Raw genomic sequence first — 20,758 nt, 5'->3', positions numbered from 1 at the left:
CTGACCAGGATTCCATGGGCCTGGGGAAATAAAGGGGAAAAGGTTGTGTATATGTGCCTCTTTGAGGCAGACAATCACAAACACACTCTCGATGATGGTAACAACAACATTTATTTATACTCTGCCTGCCCAGTGAAGGGAGAAAAGGGGGCACAGATTCCCCAGGGTTCCTTGGGCCCACAAAAATAAAGGGGAAAAGTCATCTATATGTGCCTGTTTTAGGCAGACAACCACACACTCATAGTAATAATAATAATAAATTATTATGAGTGTGTGTGTGATTGCCTGCCTGAAACAGGCACATATAGATGACTTTTCCCTTGGACCCACAAAAATAAAGGGGAAAAGTCATCTATATGTGCCTGTTTCAGGCAATTGCCACACACACATACACTGTGTATGCCTCAGTTTTCAGTCAGGAAAACTCTTTTTCGCATCTTTATTGTCTGGTTGACAAGGGATGTTTGCGTATTTATTGACTGGTTGTATTTATACCCTGCTCTTCAGCCACAAAGGCTCTTGTGTCAATTCCACACAGTTCTAAACTCTCCTCAAGATGAAGAAAGCCTTTGGAGGGTGGCTTGAAACACGGAAATGGAGGGGTCACATAACAAACACACATATTTTGTTAGGTTAACAATATGTAATCTGCTCTGAGGGTCTTTGTGGTTGAAGAAGGGGGGGTATAAATATAAATTAAAAAATAAAATGTGTGTGTGAGAGAGAGAGAGCTGGTGTAGTGTTTTGAGCATTGGACTATGACTGGGAAAAAGGGTTCAAATCTTGGCTGGAGCAAGTCACACTCTCTCAGCCTCAGGACAGCAAGCACAAACCCTCCTCTGAAGGAACTTGCCAAGAAAACCCAGTGCCTGAGGGTCGTCATAAGTCTGAAACAACTTGAAGGCACACAGCAACAACACACACACACACATATACATACACACACACATACACACTGTATATACACATATATGTGTGTGACTTTGGAGACATAGCCGTGTTAGTCTTGGAAAATCACTATGCAAAGGGATCTTGTGCCACCTTTTGAGACTTAACTGAGAGAAATAAGCCCGTAGCATGAGCTTTTTCTGTTTCCACACCGCAATTAAAGCAAAGCTCTGGTGCCACAACAAATTGCCATTTCCAGAATCCCATAGCATGGACCCATGGCAGTTAAAGTGGTGTCAAACCAGATTATTTTTGCAGTGCGGATGCAACCAGGAAGGGAGGGCGGCGAGGGGGAAGCAGCAAACCCTGGCTGCAGTTAAGGACTGGGCCGTGTTTGAGGGGGAAAGATGGAAACAGGAGCCTTTCGAAAGATGTGTTGAACTCCACTACTTTCTACCGAGTATGATCTTGAATGTCTGCTGTTCTGGCCCCTGGTTTTCCCAGAGTGAAAGACTCAAGTGGAAATGTTGAAGTATAGCGCCTTGGAAAAGCTCACACTCAAAGGACATTGGTGGATATTTCAGGAGGAAGAAGAAGTGGGTTGGATTTTATGTTATGTACTGTATTCATTTTTAACTGAGGCGGATTTTAGGCAAAGAGGGCCAGCAACATGAGCTTTTCCCTTCTTCCTTTGGACTCACTTCTCCTATAAAACAGAGAGAGGCAGTCTAATGGCTCTGAAACATCCTCTTCCCCTCAGTCACCAACAACAGTAACAAAAACAACAACAAACTAGGCCAGAGACCTTCCTTTAGGGTCACTATTTTCCCCTTGTATCCTGGCTTGTGATAAGGAGAAGAGGTGCAGGAAAAAGGCTTTGCCAAACCTCTTTCTGTTTACACAACTAGTGGTTAGAAGAGGCCTTTGCCTGTTGCTGAGGGAAAATGGCTGCCCTGCCTAGTGGAAGGACTTTCTTGGAGACTGGGCTCCTTCGACCACATATTCATAGGACAAAACACCTAAAAAATGGAACATTCATGAAAACCGGAGGACAGGACAAAACAAAAGCTAAAATCACGTCTACAAATAACAATCTAGGCTCCTCAGTCGTGCTCAAAATGGAGGTCGTTTTGGAATTCCTCCCAGAGAGAAGGTTGAAATGGAGGACATGTCTTGGAAAAGGAGCTTGTGTGTCTGTGTTTTGGGTCCAGAAACACATTGCAAAAATAATCCAGTTTGAGACTGCTTTAACTGCCCTAGGGGATTATGGGAACTGTAGTTTATTGTGGCACCAGAGCTCTCTGACAGAGAAGGCTATGAATGCCTCACAAAACTACAGTTCCCAGAAGCCCTAGCATTGAGCCAGGGCAGTTAAAGCGGTCTCAAACTGGAATATTTCTGCAGTGTGTTTTGGACCTTGGTTGTGTGTTTGTGAATTTGGCCCCCACACCTTTCCTGATAACTCTTGAAACTATTAACAGCTTGTTTACATTTTCTTGGGGCAATATCTTGGGCGAGTCACACTCTCTCAGCCTCAGAGGAAGGCCATGGCAAACCCAATCTGAAACAAAATCTCGTCAAGAAAACAAAACCCCATGACAGCTTTGCCTTAGGTTTGAAACAACTTGAATGCGCACAACAAACAATGCTTAATGTGGCGGAGCCATGGGCTCTTGAGAGCCGGTGTGGTGCAGTGGTTTGAGCAGTGAACTGCAACTCAAGAGTGGTGTTCGAAACCTTGGACGGCCATGGAAGTCCACCTTGAGTATGTCACATTCTCTCAGCCTCAGAGGAGAGCGAAGGCAAACTGCTTCTGAACAAATCTTGAAGAAACAGCAAACTTGAAGATGTGCAACAAATGGAGTAGTTAATATGGTGCAGCCATGAGCTCTTGAGAGCCAGTGTGATGTAGTGGATTGAACATTGGACTATGAAGTCCAGAATTCAAAACCCTGCTCAGCCATGGTAATTCACCTTGGGCAAGTAACATTCTCTCAGCTTCAAAGGAAGGCAAAGACAAACTCCCTCCGAACAAATCTTGACAAGAAAACCTAGTGATAGGTTTGCTTTAGGGTCGCCATAAGTCGGAAACAACTTGAAGGCACACAACAACAACAACAACGCAGACTCTTCGCCCTTCCAAACAAGTTTATTTTGGTTAATTTTGCAAGAGAGGGTCTATGCCTTTCATGCTTTACCTTCGCCTATGCCAAATTCAGATAGAGAAGATTAATCATGTAATAATAATACGGTTTTATAATAATAATAATAATAACATGATTTATTTATATTTTGCCTTTTCCTTGCAGAATCAAAGCTGATTACAAAGCATCAAAAATACAAAATACACCCCCCATCAAATACATCACAGCAATATTATAACAATTAAGTAATTATACCAATAAAGAAATAAAGAAAAATAAAGATCCAAAATACATAGCATAACAATGGAGGCATAACATAACATAATAATTTAAAGGGCAATCCCCAGCACTTCCCTGGCATAGCTAAAATATACAGTTTCATAGGATCCTTCATTTGCGCAAACCATACTCTGCGACACAACTGGAACGTAAAGCACTTAGAACAAAATAAAGCCCTTAGAACTCCTTAAAAATAGGTATCTTGGGGACTGAACTCTTTCAAAAGAAAACAATTTTCTGCTACTTTTGTCCACTTGGCGTGTTATCCTCATTCACGCTAAACTATATCTCACATAAGAATTGTGTTGAGCCCGCTGCCTATATAGTTCTTTGCAACCAGACTCCCAAATCCTAACTCTGGATTTCTACCAGAGCTTCACATCCACCAATTAAGCTCACTTGGAGTCAGGGGCAAAAACTGATCATTCTGAAGGCTTGTTTTCTACAGATTCAATTTCTACATCCCAGTTACCCAGTGTTCTTATTAACCCTGAGAAAGAGGGCAAAAGAACCCCCTAAGTATTCTCCAGCTTATATTCTTGCTGGGGGTTTTCCCCCTCTCATCCCATTTGTAAACTACAAAGGCTTCACATCCTCCTGTTAATGCTGCTGAACACAGCAGAGAGGACTGGGGAGAATACACAGGCCTTGCTCTGCTTCTTCCCCACCCCCACCATTATCCCCATCCCCCTTTTAAGGCTCCCACAACTTGCATCCTTCCCATTAACACTGAAAGGGGGAAATACAAGCAGCTCTGGTAGGTTTGCCCCTGCTTTTTCCCTGCATTTCTCTGCTCTTGTACCAACCAAAACTCAGATACACAACCCTGCCTGAATACAAAACCCACAGCCGGCTTTGTTGTTGCATCTAGGAGAAGACCTTGCAACTTCTCAGCTCTTCTGAAAACAAAAACACAACTGCTTACACTTCTTCTTCTTCTAATAATAATAATTATTATTATATTTATTTGTATCCCGCTCTTGTCCCCAAACTGGACCTCAAAGCGGCTCAACAATATTAAAAGAGCAAGACTTTTCTTCCAAGTAATCTCCCATTGTTCTAATTCTTAGGGATATCCTATATTTTGTGGCTGACTATTCATAAAGACCCATGTAACATATTTAAATAAAGTGATGGAGTTTAATCCAGAAACATACCTGTTAAATAATTCGGAACCTAAAATTGAAAATATGAAAAGAACAATACATTTAAAAACATAGAAAAGGGAATTAAATTATTACAATATTGAAACAGATAGCTATTGGAAGAATAAGATGCGAAAAGGGGTGCGTTGAAAGGGAATTAAATTATTACGATATTGAAATATAGATAGCTATGAAAAGAATAAAATGCGAAAAGAGGTGCGTTAAAAAGGAATTAATTTGTCACAATATTAAAAAAAGATAACTGTTAAAATAATAAAATTGTAAAACAGTACCTATATGTTTATACAGTACTTCTATTACTGTATAGTAAAGTATATACAGTATATTACTTTATACTTATATATTTGTGTGGTTTTTTTTAATGTGAGCTGCCTTGAGTCTCACTTTTGGGAAAAGGGTGGGAAATAATAATAATAATAATAATAATAATAATAAATGTGTAGGTATTAATAGGTATTTATTTCTCATATGGTTGTTAATAATAGTCGCCCAGATATGCCATCATTTAAGAGTTTGTCAGACACCCATCATCTCTAAAAAGTTCAGTCTTTGTCATTGCATTTGCGGTTTCTACTTGAACACACAATGCTTATTTTTAACCCTTTCTTTTAAAAACAGTGAGTTTAGAAATAGGCCTTTTGTTTGTTAATCTTTTTTGTTATGTTTTTATTGTCCTCTCCCCTGATTGTCTTGAAGCATAGAAGTGTATTTCACCACTGATTCAAATTATATAATGTACGTATGTAGAGACTTTTAGTCTCAAAGGTGCTGCGAGATCTCTCTCCATATTGATTCTACGGACTAACAGGGCTATAGCTTTAAATGGTATACGAGTTAATTAAGTCTTTGCATGTTATGCATGCGTTAGCTAGAGAGAAAGTTTAACCAGTGCAGCCAAATTGCAACCAGAAATGGTGAAGTGGGAGATTCCTTTCATGCCATCAAGAATTGCATATTTAAATAAATGGCACCAGTGTATTTTTCTACCCCTTATACTTATTGGGGTTGCACTTCTGTGTCCACTTACTTGGGAGGGAGGTCCAAACCACACTGCAGAAATAATCCAGTTTGAGACCACTTTAACTGACCTGGCTGAGTGCTATTGAATCCTGGGAGTTGTAGTTGGTTGTGGCACCAGAGCTCTCAGAGAGAGAAGGCCAAATGCTTCACAAAATTACAGTTCCCAGAATTGCCTAGCAGTTAAAGCAGTCTCAAACTGGACTATTTCTGGGCCTAAGTGTCAATGAAGTCAGTGTGACTTCTGGTGAGACACACAGGTTTACACTGTAAAACACTCTGAGTAAATGAATACTACAAGTGAGTGTGAGTTGCTATTTTAAAGAATACACAACCCATGTGAAAGTCTCCAAGACCAAAGTGAGAAAAGTAGTGTTGCTTCTGTATCCAGAAACAGAAAGGTGAGTAGAAAAGTAATGTATTTAATTAATAATAAGTTTTTAATGTACATGGGATGCCTCATGTACAAAAGGCAGAAACATACCTATTGCACTTATACTAAATTGCCATTCACAATTAAGTAAAATGTCGCCACTAAACAGTGAAGAAAAAAGCTGAAAATCACCATCCATTATTCCTCCTTCCCCATTTTGTGCTTTGGAGAGAAAGAAACAGTTGCCTAAGTTATTAAATCCCTATTTCTCATTTGCTCACCTCCAATCCTTGTCACCCTTATGAACTTTTTGTGTGTGTGCATATGTGCCTTCATGTTGCATATCAACTTATGGTGACTCCAGGAATTTCGTAAGGTTTTCTTAGTCAAGGAATCCTTAGAGGTGATTTTGCCAACTCCTTCCTCTGAAATGTAGCATACATCACCTGGTATTCGTCGATGGTCCTCCATCCAAGTATTTCTCTCGACCCTTTCAGCTTAATGATTCTCATGTGCAGGCAGCCCTCCAAAATTTCCAGGGTTTGTTCTGATCTATACGGAAATCCAGTTGGCTGTGTCTGCAGAAATAATCTGACAAAGCTCTGGTGCCACAACAAACTACAATTCCCAGAATTCCACAGCATTGAGCTATGGCAGTTAAAGTGGGGTCAAACTGGATTATTTCTGCAGTATGTAGCCAACTGTACTTCAGTTAAAAAAAAGCAAAAAGTTCCAACTGTACTTTTTTACTAGGGCAAAATGTACATGGCAAGAGGATCTACATATTGCTGTTCGGCACATTTTGGCACACCTAAAGTGATGTACTTTGGGGTCCCAGGGGCTGCATGGGAGGTCCATGGCCTACATTTTGAGACCCCTGCTGTAGGTAGATGTCAACACAGGAACCTCAAGTTGCTTTTGTTGACAAGATCAGCAATGGGGAAAGGCAAGGTCCTTGCCACTACTCTATGACTAAAGCAGCATTTCTCAACCTGAGGGTTGCAACCCCTTTGGGGGTTGAATAACCCTTTCACAGGGGTCATCTAAGACCATTGGAAAACACATATTTCCGATGGTCTTAGGAACTGAGATGAAAATAATTTTATGGTTGTGGGTCACCACAACATGAGGAACTGTATTAAAGGGTCGGACTCGTAGCATTAGGAAGGTTGAGAACCACTGGACTAAAGGATCTGGTGCATATTCTGTCTCTCTCAGAACCAGTGTAAAGCAAATAGACAGAAACATTAATTGTTCACTTTTCAGCAAAATAATAAATAATAAATAAATAATTTTTTTATTTATATGCCGCCCTTCCTCCGATCAGGGCGGCTCACAACGTATTAAAATACAAACAATTACAATAAAAACACTTTAAAAAACAAAACCAACAGTAGCCCCAAAGCCCAACCTCTTGGCCACGAAAGAGAGGAGGGAGGCCCACAGGATATTTACTCGGGGAATGCCTGTTGGAATAGGAAGGTTTTGAGGTCCTTCCTAAATTGGGCCAGGGTGGTGGACGAGCGGAGCTCTGTGGGCAGCGCATTCCAAAGGGCTGGGGCAGCTATGGAGAAGGTCCTCCGAGTGGTGGAGGCCAACCTAGCCCCAGGCACCTTCAGTAGCTGCTGCCCAGACGTTCTGAGGGTGCGAGGCGGAATGTACGGGGAGAGGCGGTCCTTCAGGTATCCTGGGCCCAAGCCATTTAGGGCTTTATAGGTAATTACCAACACCTTATATTGAGCTCGGAAGCGAATGGGCAGCCAATGAAGATCTTTTAAAACTGGTGTTATATGGCTGGTCCTGGGAGCACCAGTGACCAGCCGGGCTGCCATATTTTGCACCATTTGCAGCTTCCGAGTTTGGTATAAGGGTTGCCCCATGTAGAGTACGTTGCAGAAATCCAGTCTCGAAGTTACCAGAGCATGTACAACAGTTTCTAGGTCCCTCTGCGCCAGGTATGGGCGCAGCTGGCGAATCAGCCGAAGCTGATAACAAGTGCTCTTGACCGTCGCATTCACCTGAGCGGTCAGGTGAAGCGACGAGTCAAGAAGCACCCCCAGACTGCGCACGGAGTCCTTCACAGGGAGCGTGACCCCGTTCAGGACAGGTGGAACCACCGCCATTCCTGGACCAGGAGAACCTATCACTAGCACCTCCGTTTTCTCTGGATTCAATTTGAGTCGGTTTTCCCTCATCCAGCCCATTACTGACTCTAGATAGGCCACGAGAGGAGAGACACCATCCCCAGTCACTGCATCAGTCGGAGACATAGAGAAAATGATTTGGGTGTCATCAGCGTACTCTATGGCCCTTAGTAGCGTACTGATAACCCCGCGCCCCATGTCTCCGGATGATCTCTCCCAGCGGTTTCATGTAAATGTTAAATAGCATGGGAGACAGAATGGCCCCTTGAGGGACCCCAGTTTTAAGGGGCCTCTCATCGGAGCACACGTCTCCCAGCTGCACCATCTGGGACCTCCCCGAGAGGTAGGAACGGAACCACTGGAGCGCAGTGCCCCCGATCCCCACCTCTGCGCGGCGCCCCAGAAGGATACCATGGTCTATGGTATCGAAAGCCGCTGAGATGTCCAAGAGCACCAACAGGGACACGCTTCCCCCGTCGATGTCGATGCATACTGAAATATGTTCAGTAATATTAATTCCTTTCAGAGATGCAGCCATGTTAGTTTGTTGTAGCAGCTTAAAGACTACAGGTAAATTATTATAGCATATGTCTATGAACTGGCATCTATTTAATAAGATGAAGAGTAGCTGAAAACTCATACTGTACTTATATTATAGTTTCTTCATCTTGACAGTATCTTAATTCCTGTAACTGTTGAGTAGTTGGTGCCACTTGTAAGAAATAGGTTGCAGTCCTCTAGTCATACAGTTGTCCCTCCATGTTTGGAGGTTGAGCACTTGCAGATTTGGTTATTTGTGGGTTACTGTATTTGCCACCTTATCTGCTGCTGCCCTATACACAACTGACAAAATATGTTCTCTCTAGGCATCTCTATGTAGGTTGACCACAGAATCATGCTGAAGGACCTAGAAATGCCTAGAGAAGTGTGCTCTCAGGTACATGGTTTTTCCACTTTCATGGGGATCCAGCACCCCTAATCCCTGCAAAAGTTGAGGGACAACTATATAGGCTCAGTACCAACCAAGTTTGATGACCCCTGATCATGTTATATAAACCATTATGAATTTTTAAAAATACCAGTGTAATGTAACTCTGAAAAGATTGGTACTAATTTTCTGAATAAGTACTTCTAGAGTAGCCTTACATTGCAATTTTAGGTATTTTTGTGAATGTAGGTTAATGTTTGTGAAGCACTTTAAGGTAATAATACTGAGCAATATTTATGAAGTACCAAGGAAAATAGGCACTGCCTAAGACCTGTAGTCATAGTAAGTCCCTAATAACATGTAACTCTTTCAGACAAGCTGAGTTTCCTGCTTCCATGCAAGTGTCTGTAGAATGGTAGGCCTGTTACAGACTGCCAAAATAAAGCTGCTTGGGGTCTCTTTGGAGGTATGCTATTTAAATGATGCCTGGGTCCTAAGAGTCCGGAGGTTGCGCCAAAGCCACACTCCATTCCTAAGCACTGGAGTGCAGCTTTGGTGCAGCTTTCGGATTCTTAGGATGCATGCATCATTTAAACAGCATACCTCCAAAGAGACCCGAAGCAGCTTTATTCTGGCAGTTTATAACAGGCCTTGGTAAAAAGTAAGCTCTACTAAACACACCAGTGAGCAGAACGATGAACCAGACAAAACTTATAGGAACATTATATATGAAAGTATCCTGCAAGGAGCTGTTTTTTTGTTTTTAAGGCCTACTTTACTTTTTGACTAATGTAGTTTATATTAATGCATTGTTTGCAATCTCATGCTTGTCTTTTTCAAAATGTGTTCCTCTCCAGAACAATATAAGGAAAACAAAAGATCCTCTGGCTTATCAGAGAATATTAGTACTTTTAATGCATTCTGATGAGTTTTTACTATTGTTCTTAGAGATCCAAGTGTGTTTCAAAAATAGGTAGTGTGCTATAATTACATTTGTAGAAATACCACAAATAAAGCACTGCACACAAATAGGCAAAATGTTATTTTAAAAGAATATAAAAGAGTCAGAGAAATGCACATGTGAACAGGTGGCTCAATAGAAACTAGCCTTTGCCCTATCTTCTCTCCCATTTATGCCTAGATAAAGAGGAATGTGCATGACTCCAAATCAGGAGGGCTGCAGAGATTGCAAATGAAGCACAAAAAAAGCAGGGTAGTAGGTAAGAATCCAGGAGGAAGAATTAGCTGATAAGAATGATGAGGGAATAATTGAATAGCAAGGCAAAGGGAGAGTAGGGAAAACTTTTAATTCTTCTTGTGGTGTAAGATGCAGGTTTTATATGCTCCCATTCTATTTTAGGGTTTCCAATTTCTTCATGAAACAACATCCAATGACATAGCAGCTGAAAAAAGCCTGAAGATGACAAAATAGGATACAGTAGAAAATTGTTGGAGATTATAAAGAGAATAGCTGGAGTCAAAAGCACAAACAAAAGAGTTCAGGTCAGGTCAGTTTATTGCATAATAGCTAACCAGGCTTTTTACATCTAGACTAAAAGGACGACCAAAAAACCCACCACAGATTAAGAACAATTATTTGAAAGGAAAGACGATAAATGAAACATGCAAAGAACAATTAGAAAGAAGAATACCAAGAGAAAAACTGAACCCCGACAGGAAAGCAAAGTTGAGAAGAACTTCCGCACTGGCGGAAACTATAAATAATAGAGAGCCCAATTGAGATCTTTGTAATGGAAGACAAGAGCAGAGGAGGAGGATAAAATAAGAGAATGGCTATGAACTTGGTAAAGACGTGTGGGACAAAAATGTTTAAAGTTTTGATTAATGCTTTTAAAATGGACCAGCACATTCAAAAGCCAGATTGGAGAGACTGAAGAAGAGAATTAAAACACAGAATGTGAAGATACAACTTTTTAAACATTGCCCAAGGAGCTTAGATACTGTGAGGTGTAGGGAGACTAATACATTTTGGGGGGGAAAAGGATAACTTGCTTAAAATAAAATGGTAAACGACAGAACAGAAGACTAGAAGAGGAAAAATAATAAAGCAAATAGAGATAAGCATACAATAAGAGATAAGATCAAGACACTAAGATTATTGACTAAGAAGATAAATGTTGGATAGTAAAATGGGGTGAACAGAAAGGCAACTGAAGAAGAAGAAGAAGGAGAAGATCAGGAATGTTATAGAAGAATGCAAAGTCCAAAGAGAATAAATTACGGTAACTGGAAACCCATGAGGAATCATAGGATTAGGGAGGATGAAGAAGAGTCTAAAATAATACAACTTCTTTGTCTAGTAATAGTAAATACCTATAATAAAGGGGTTTGAGAGGGCTTTTATCTTTTGGTTTGAGACTAGTGTGCTGACTTTATTTTGAGATGCATAGGATTTTATTGATTTTACATTTACTAAATACACATAAACAAATATTTGCACCATTCAATTAATCTAACATAAAACCTTATAGTTAAATGCAAAAGCTCATATGGTCAAAACTCCAAGATTGCCAATCTTTGTTATGTCTTCCTCTACTAGCCATTATTACTAACCAGTATTGCCATAGGATGCCCCTGTCATGTTCATATACCTGCTGGTTTTCCCAGACTGACATTAACACACTATTAGTTGACTTTCTCAGGATCCATGCTGCCTGGCATTATGATCCTCTCTAATGCAGATACAATACAGAATATGTCCCCTGTACCTTTAAATTATTGTGTTTTTAGTAATTATATCTTGTGTTATGTTTGTTATCTATAAAAGAATTACAAGTACAGGAACCCTGCCTTCTTTTTCATTTTCAATACTGTTCATACTCTTGTTTTGTGAATAGTAATACCTTTGTATGTTCAATGACAGGCTGACTGCAAGGAGAATGTAGATACCATATTTCATAGGACAAAATTTTAGAAGGCTTGACAGTGCAGTCCAAGTTTATTTGGAGGTAAGTTTACTTCTTATGCTATCTTAGATCTCATACTAGCAGAAAGATGGGATATAAACTAAATTAATAAATACGTTTACAGAATTAAACAGGGCCAAATAAGTCTATTCAAGACTGTAGTCCAAATCATCTGTCTCTAAGATCAGTGCTGACCATGTATCGGTTGTCCTTTTAAGCTTCAAATTATTCCGTTACGAGACATAAATGAGAAAATAATTAAGGGAAGTAGATTAGGGCTGCACTGCTAACCTGCTGAAAAAATGTAACAGTCAGCAGAGGTATACTGGTTTAATTTTGGGATATATTAAGGAATTAATAAAGTCCTAACTTACCAAAAAGTTATAGTTAAGATAGGAAAGCAAATACCATTTGTCCTTCAAAATTTCCAAACAAAAATACAATTGGTTGTTTACATAAAATTACAGGTCTACAACATAGTCTAATTCAGTCATCCCCAGACTGTGCCCTTTAAGAGATTTTGGACTTCACCTCCCAGAAGCCTCAGCCATGTTGATCAATAGTTTGGGATTCTGGGAGCTGAAGTCCAAAATCCCTTAAAGAGCACAGTTTGGGGGCCACAGGATGGAGGCAGGAAATATATTGCTCATTTCAAATATGAAGGGTAAGGTATGGAAATGGTACTGGGCCCTTTACTTTAGAACAGATTAGTTTTAATTTTGAGTGTTAATGGAAACAGGGAAGTGCTGCAGACAAATGGAAATTGTTATATAAAATGTTTAAAAAGTTATTTCATGCATCCTTAAATAGTTTTTTTTTTCCTTCACAAAATCCAGTTCAGGTGATATTTCACTCCAGTCCCTTTGGAGAAAATGTATCATACCTTTTTTATGGCATCAGGTCACACAGAGAAGGGGTAATATATTAAAGTAATATGCACAAATACAACCACTTTGGCTAGCAATATTTAATATAATAAAAAATATAATCAAGTGCGATACCTCACTTATGCCTAAAAATATTGTTGTGGGATTGTTGTTGTTGTGTACCTTCAAGTGTTTCTGACTTATGTCAGTATTACCCGGTTTTCATTGCAAGATTTGTTCAGATGTGATTTGCTGTCTTCTGAGGCAGGGAGCGTGTAACTTGCCCAAGGTGGGTTTCCATGACCAAGCAGGGTTTCGAACACTGTTTTCCAGAGTGGTAGTCCATGCTCAAACCATTACACCACACTAGCTATCTCTGTTGTTGGATACTTGAACAGAAATGTAATGTGGAAGCTATCAAATTTGCTACTTGTTTGTTTGACATGAGCTCTTATGAGGAAGGATTGATATAAATTTAACAAATAACAAGGATTATTATCTCAAATTTTTATTGGGAAAAATGTTTTGTGATTCCATGGAATACATATTAATCAAGACAATATGTACCTTTATGTACTCTTCTAACTTGCTAGATGCTAATCTAAAAAATGTATTTTTTTTCCATTTTGTATTGTATTGTATTGTAACTCTATTGTTCTTATGTTAAAATAGTGCTGTTGATATAAAAAGCAAAGAAAATCAGGAGTGGGACAAAACTAAAGAGGAGGAATCAGAAAAACGCCAAATGTAAGTAAGTCTGTTCCAAATGCATTATATAAATATTTGTAGCTGTCAATGATAACAGTAAGTTGGCTATAGTCATATGTTGTGGTTGTGTGCCTTCAAGTTATTTCTGACTTATGGTGATCCTAAAGAGTACCTATCATAGAAAGCATGTGAGAGTATGTGACAAGGTCACCCACTGGATTTTTATGGCCGAGTGGAAAATTCTACCCTAGTCTCTAGAATTGTAGTCCAATGCTCAAACCACTACACCACACTGGCTCTCAGAGTCATGTTTAGTACCCTTGAAATACTGGCCTAAACCCGCTTGTTACTCTTCCCAGCTAGACCAGTTCTACTGAAGCAGCTGAGTTAATTTAAGTCTTGACTTACCATGTTCACACTGGGTCAGTTATATCTCAGTTGAGATTAGCAATTAGATTTAGCCAGGTGATACATAACATTTGTGCAACTATAGTGTGACAGAGGCCTGAAACACAAACAAAAAAGAGTGGCTTCCAGCCGCTTTGGGAATCTAACAGACACACTCTGTCACAGATGGTACATGACCCTGGATCGACCGGAAGCTGCTGCATGGCCACCTAAGGCAGCCCAAAGCTGGTCAGAAGAGGAGCGGTAAAAAGCCACTCCTTACTGTGATAGTGGCTGGCTTTGGGACTGTGTCGTCTGGTCACTATGGTCCGCAGCAGTTGAGGGCTGACTGGGGCTGCTTGAACCCTAAGCTAGCCTGGATCCAATTCAGTTAATTGATGTTTAAAAGAGCAGTTATATTCCACATGTGTACATACAGTGTCTCAGCCTGGACATCATAACAAACTATTATTTGTGCTAAGCATTGTGATGCATCCATACTATGGTTTGAGCTTCCAGATACATAGCAGGCAAACCATGGGGTAGAGCTATTTATACCATTTAAGTATAGCTTGCATTAATGTGAATGGCTGATTCCCTCATATACAAATCAATTATTTAGCTTGTTTCCTTTAATGGGCTGAAGTGAGGCCTGTGCAGCAAAGTATAAGAAACCTAGATGTGACAGGCTGAAATCCTAACAATGCAAAATCATTCCATACTTTGATCAAAAGGAAAAATCATCTGAAGAGACAGAATAAGCCTAAATCCATTTCCTCCACAGTAATGTATAAGAAGAAGAACATAGGAATGTTCAGACAGATTCTACATATACAGGGTAGAAAAATAACAGGGATCAATACTACACTGATTTCAGTTATTTGAGGTACCTTTGGGTTTCTTCAACTGTTGCCTAGGCTCAAATGTAATAAGAAGAAGCGTCACTGCTGAGTTCTCCAAGTACTGTCTGACACAGAGAATTTGCTGAGCATGCTTGCATTCTAGGGATAAGTCAACCCAGCAACTATTCAGTCTGCATTTTATGCTTCTTTGCAGTCTTGTGACCTGGTTGGATTTTTCAGGGGGGAAAACTTTATGTTTTGGTATGGCTTCCTAGGATTAATTCATCTTGTTTGTGCTACCTAATGCTGGTTTGTAACATGATGGATTAATTGAAATCAAAGCAATTTAAATAATTGATTTTAATCAGATCCTCCGTTTTTACTTCTGTTACATTTGGATGAAGGGAATTCTCTCTGGCAGACATAACCATTATACGTAATATGTTGACTGAGTAATAAAAAGAGCTTCTGCGTTGCATTTAGAATTATTGTCACATAGCAATCATAATTAACTATATTTCAGAATTAAACAGTTGAATATGTTGTTATTAATACAATTTTCAGTAAGTGTTAAAGAATGGTCAATTATGACTATATGTTAAATATCCAGATGAAAGCACTGATATTATCAAAGCAAATATTTGTTCATACAGTATCTGTTGACAGGTATTAAATCAATAGTAATAAGTGGAAATTTCAATCCAGTTTTGCTTTGTTTCTTTACATAAAATGTTTCTATCCCATCTTCCAATAGAAACTTTCCAAGGTGAGTTACAACATAGTTTAAAACAAGTGAAGCAAGTAAGAGTAGCAGCATTTTTTGCCAGCACTGGTGAGCCTTAGAAGCCATTTAAAATTCACTAACTGAGCAAACTTTTAGAGATAGGTAGGTCCCACTGATTTAATTACTGCTTACTCATAGGAAAGCATGTTTAGGATTGTATCCTAAACCACTGAAACCTAATCTCATGTAATTAAACAAAAAAAACCAAACCTTACACTATTAGTATCATGAACTATTTTCCTATCCCACAGAGAATTCCAGTGGATTACATGTTATACATAAATCCTACAATAATTTGGAGTTTATGCTTCCTGAATACTCAGAACCAGAAAACACAATATGGTTTTAAACAACTAGCACACATCTTGTCTTTGGCTGTGTGAAAAAGCACCCAATGGCAAATATCAAATATTCGGAGGGATATTTTTTTGGCAATTTGGGGACATAATTTACTGCTGTACAGGTAGCAATGTCCAACAAAGAATCAATTGTAAGGCTACTGCCGTGGAAATTTTGCAACAAAAAGTGCATCTGTGGAAATATTTGGGATCTGGGTTCTAAAAACTGTTCAGAATTATTTCCTCCTCCTGCCCCATCCCTAAATAGAGAGAGAGAGAGATTAAAAAGTCAAACTTCTTGTCAGTTGGGCAATTAAGCAGAGGGGGTTCTAGCACTGAAGTGTTCCTCCAAAGTAGACCCTATTTCTGGTAACTGTCCAACTCACCTTAGAACAAAGGTGATTGTTATAATCTTAGGCTGCATCCACACTGGAGAAATAACCCGGTTTGGCTCCACTTTAACTGTCCTGGCTCAAGGCTCTGCTCTGGGCCCCACAACAAACTCCAACTCCCAGAATTCCATAGCCTTGAGCCAGGGCAGTTAAAGCGGAGCCAAACTGGGTTATTTCTCCAGTGTGGATGCAGCCTCTAACAGGCAAGCTCAGTTGCGAGCAACCCTTGTAGTTCTTGGTTTTAGGACATCTGGGGGTTTTGAACTGTAAATTAAACGGAGACCAGTCAGACATTGTGGCCTTTTTCAAACATTGCAATCTCAAGGTAATACTATCATTTAATGGCCAGAGAGCATGAGGTGTGCCCATGCGCACTCTCCTGACCTGTTCACTTTCCTCCTCTCCACGCAAACCTGCTTTTGCACAATTTTGCAAACCTGATTTGTTAAACCACAGTTTCTGATTATACCCAAACTGATCAGCTCTTTTAATCATCCTTTTTCTCACCAGGATATTAAACTATTATGCTGGAGTATAAGAAGTGATTAAATCTGTTTTTTTCAGTTTGGGTACCACTCAGTGTATTATTTAATATGCCAGATTCAAAGCACCGAAATTGGGCACATGATGAGAATGACAAAGAGGGACTATGTGGGCACACAACTCACTCTTGGATCAAAACATTGTGGTTTATTGGTTCATAACCCATCATGTGTGAATCAAGCCTAATTATTATCTTCTGGAGTTAGGGCTGCAAATGCCATGGTTTGTGAGCTGTTTTGTTTTCAAAAATATAATGCCTGAATTTTCCCACCGCATTAAATGTTTTGCTTGGTACATAACCTATTTGACATGTTACCTGACGTTGCATTTATATGACTTTATATATTAAACCTTTAAATGATTAATTATACCTTTCCAGTCCTATTCGGTGCATGTTTATTTGTACATAAGTCCTGCTATGTCAAGTGTGGCTTTATGGTGTGCATAAGGTTGTATCCTTAGAAGTGTTTGTATGAAAAGTATATTACATATAAAGAGTACTGTAATCAACACCGTTAACATCCAAAACAACAAGCTATTCTTCTTCTTTATATTTTTTCTTAACAATATCCAGTTTAAATCTTTTTCAATTTCATTTTATTTAAATTTTACCAAGAAAAAAAGCTGCATTTACTTACAAGCTCTCTCTATAAATTGTTGCCTAACTGAAAAATATTACACTATGACTATCACTATATAGTTTTACTTCTGTCAGGTCTGAAATGTCTATAGTTCATACTATAGTCTTGTCTTGTTTCTGGATTTCCTGTGGGCATCTGGTTGAGCGCTGTGGGAAGAGTTTGCTGGACTAAAATGGCTCTCTTGGCTATTCTTATATACAATAATAAGCAACATCGCAGAGGAAATAATCTGTATGCATTGTAGTTTACTGCAGCCCAAATAATGTAGCATTGACTCATACAAGTTCTGTTACTTTGTCTCTACATGCAGTTACTTTTCTATGTTGGTGATTTTAAACTTACCAGTCTTTAAAGAAACTATTCTGAATTCTAGGTTATAAAGTAACAGAAAGGTAGTCTTCTGGTTTTGCCATTTTAGTTCATGTCTGGTATCTTTAGAAATCTGGGTATGACTGGTCAGTATTAGCTAGGTAAGATAGGGTGTAATTTGTCATAGTGCTACAGAAATATACACTTGTCCCTCTGTATTCACTAGGGTTAGGGGCAAAAGACCCCCGTGAATATGGAAAAACCGCAAATAATAAAAAAAACCATGTTTTTACCTGAGAAGACACCTCTCTATGAATCTCTGGGTCCTCCAGGGCAACTCTGTGGTCAACATCCGACAGACACTGGCCATAGAACTGCACTGGAGGAGCTACAAAGGTCTAGTAGAGTATTCTCTCTAGGAATTTCTAGGTCTTTCAGTGCAACTTTTAGTTACAGTTGGCCATAGAGTTGCACTGGAGGACCTAGATATTTCTAGAGAGAACATATTAATCAAATCCGTGAATAATCAAACCCTCAAATATCAAAGCCGCAAATATGGAGGGATGAGTGTGTGTGTGTGTGTGTGTGTGTTTCTTCTTCGTGGTCTCTGCGAATCATACAAATGGGTTGTATTGCGCCTGCGCAGTGCTGCTCGGAAACTTCTGGAATCACTGGGTAAAGTTAACTTTGCAACTTTTAGCAACTTTTTGGTGGTAGCTCTGCCCACCCCTTATAAGTCCCCTACGTTCCCGCTCTTTCCCCATTTCCTTCTTTCCACCACATTAGCTGCTTGAGGAACTTCGCTTGTTGACTCTGCTTGTTCACTGGTAAAACCTGACCTCGGACCATTTGACCACTCTCCATTCTTGCGTGTATTTGACCTCGGACTGTCTGACTATCCTCAATCTGACCTCCACCCGATATTGGTGGCCACTCAGCTTTCCTCGACTTCGATTTGGATTCTGTCCCGACCAAAGATGTCTCCGGCGCCTTGCAAAAAGTGCGACGTCTGTGGGGGTAAGATCCCCAGCCAGGACCCGCACTCTTCTTGCCTCCTTTGTCTGAGCGAGGCCCATATTCCAAAGAATTGTGTCCTCTGCAAGTCCCTAGCCCCTCAAGCAAGGAAGAATCGGGACTCGTCTTAAGGCAGCTCTGTACAGCCAGGTACTCTTGCCTCCTCCGGTCTATCGTCCCATCTCGTCCCCTGCAGCGCCTGGATCGGCACCTGTGACCTCGGCCGCCTTGGCCCAGAGCTCTACTTCCGAGCCTAGTGCCCCCCTCCCTTTGAGGGACATAAGGCCGCAAGCTACACCCGACAAGCCCAAGTCCAAGCCCTCTAAGAGGGACAAGTCTCAGCATAAGGATTCGGGCTCCAAGAAGTTGGCTTCGGCTCACAAGGATTCAAGTTCCCAAAAGGACCCAGGCTTGAAGTCCTCCAGGAAAAGGACTTCAAATGCTGATGAAGCATCTCCGCATGACTCTTCCAAGAAGGCACATTTGAAGTCTCCCGAGGGCTCTAGGTCGATGTCCAGGGGCCACAGAACGCCTGTTGAGCCTAACAAGACCGCCTCAGTACTGGTTCCCACAGAGGCCCGTCGGGACCATCGTACACCTGCTCCAGAGAGGCCTTCAGTGCCGGTCGTTCCAGAGGCCTATCGTGACCATCATTCTCCTGCTCCAGCTTCGGTTTTCTCTCTGCCTGTCACTATGTCATTTCTTCCAGCGCCGTATAACGACATTCAGGTCCTTGACTCTCCCCGTAGGACCCCTTCAAAGGAACGCCGTTCCCCTACTCTGGTCCCTCAAGTTGTCCTCACTCAGGCCGTTGTTCATCAGCCTCCTCGTCACCAGGAACATGAAGACTCTGATCTTTTCTATGATAGCGAGACTGACAGGTATTATGTGGCCATCAGTCCCAAATCCATCAGTCGCTACCTCACTTCATCTGCCTCACTTCATCTGCCTTGTCCAAGCCCAAGCCGAGGCCGCCATCGAAGTCTTCTTCAGCCCCCCAGGAGCTCCTGGTACCGATGTCGCAAGCTTTGGTACCGACGTCTCAACTCACTGTCGCCATCACCCCCTGAAACATACCATCCGACACCAGTGGTATTTCAGACTCCGATCATGAAGGTTCCGTCCAACGGTTTCCCCGAGCCTCCCTTCAAGACTCTGGGTCCTCAGATGAGGCCAGACACCAATCACCCCAAGAGTTCTTTCAGCCCGGGTTATCTTCGCCTACTGACGAACACATCATCAAGATGGGTAATGCCCTAGATCTACAAATTACCCATACCAAAGATGATGCCGCTGACCTGGTGGAGATATGAATTCATGGGAAGGTTCCCACTCCACCATCCATCCCGCTGCTGCCATCTTTGGAGCGTATTGCCAAACACTCTTGGGATACTCCGGCTTCTGTTGCTCCCACCACCAGAAAAATTGAATCCTTATATAGGATTATTCTGTCGTCATCGTCCTGGCTCTTCTCTCATCCTAGGCAGAACTCTGCCATAGTGGAGGGCTCCCAACAAACTTTCACCCCGAAGACTTCTACTTCTCTGGTCGACAGAGAAGCTAAGAAAATTGATGGACTTGCCAAGAAAGTCTTCTCGTCATCGGTGCTGGGACTGAAAGTTTCTAATTGCAACGCCTGCATGGGGGCATATGACCAATGCCTAATGGAGCGGATCTCGCCAGTTATCCCGGATGTACCAGACGAAGCCCAGAGAGAGCTGATGGAGATCAGAGATGAAGCACACTCCATAGGCAGCTGGTTCATTACTTCATGGACTGTTCTGCTAAATCCATGGCAGCGGCTATAGCATTAAGGAGGCACGCTTGACTGCGCTCATCTGACCTTCCAGAGCAGTCCGGCCAGAGAGAGGAGAAGGAGAGGAGCTGCTTGGCAGCCATTTTGAGACCGTGGCTTGAGACCGTGTGCTCATTGCTGAAGGGGAGGAGCTTCTGTGAGTCACATCTGTGAGTCACAAGGGGGCGGAGCTAGCAGACTAGCTTTATATACCAACTTCCAGAGCCTTCCAGAGCAGTCCGGCCAGAGAGAGGAGAAGGAGAGGAGCTGCTT

At 41.1% G+C, this 20,758-nt stretch overlaps 1 protein-coding gene across 3 annotated transcripts in view; it reads left to right on the top strand.

Moving 5' to 3' along the window:
* Positions 1-9,616: 9,616 nt before the first annotated feature.
* Positions 9,617-20,758, top strand: part of ARID1A (AT-rich interaction domain 1A) — a 124,122-nt gene continuing 112,980 nt past the window's right edge. The window contains exons 1-4 of one of the 3 annotated variants that reach the window (XM_042439304.1): positions 9,617-10,159; positions 10,300-10,442; positions 11,824-11,908; positions 13,405-13,479. The gene's annotated coding sequence lies outside the window, so the exon portion shown is untranslated. Of the gene's footprint in view, positions 10,160-10,299; positions 10,448-11,823; positions 11,909-13,404; positions 13,480-20,758 lie in introns of all 3 variants that reach the window. The other 2 variants (XM_042439303.1, XM_042439305.1) reach the window with 2 other exon arrangements.

Source organism: Sceloporus undulatus, chromosome 9 (assembly GCF_019175285.1).
Source record: "Sceloporus undulatus isolate JIND9_A2432 ecotype Alabama chromosome 9, SceUnd_v1.1, whole genome shotgun sequence".
Classification (NCBI taxonomy): Eukaryota; Metazoa; Chordata; class Lepidosauria; order Squamata; family Phrynosomatidae; genus Sceloporus; species Sceloporus undulatus.
This window is presented reverse-complemented; position numbering and strand designations above follow the sequence as displayed.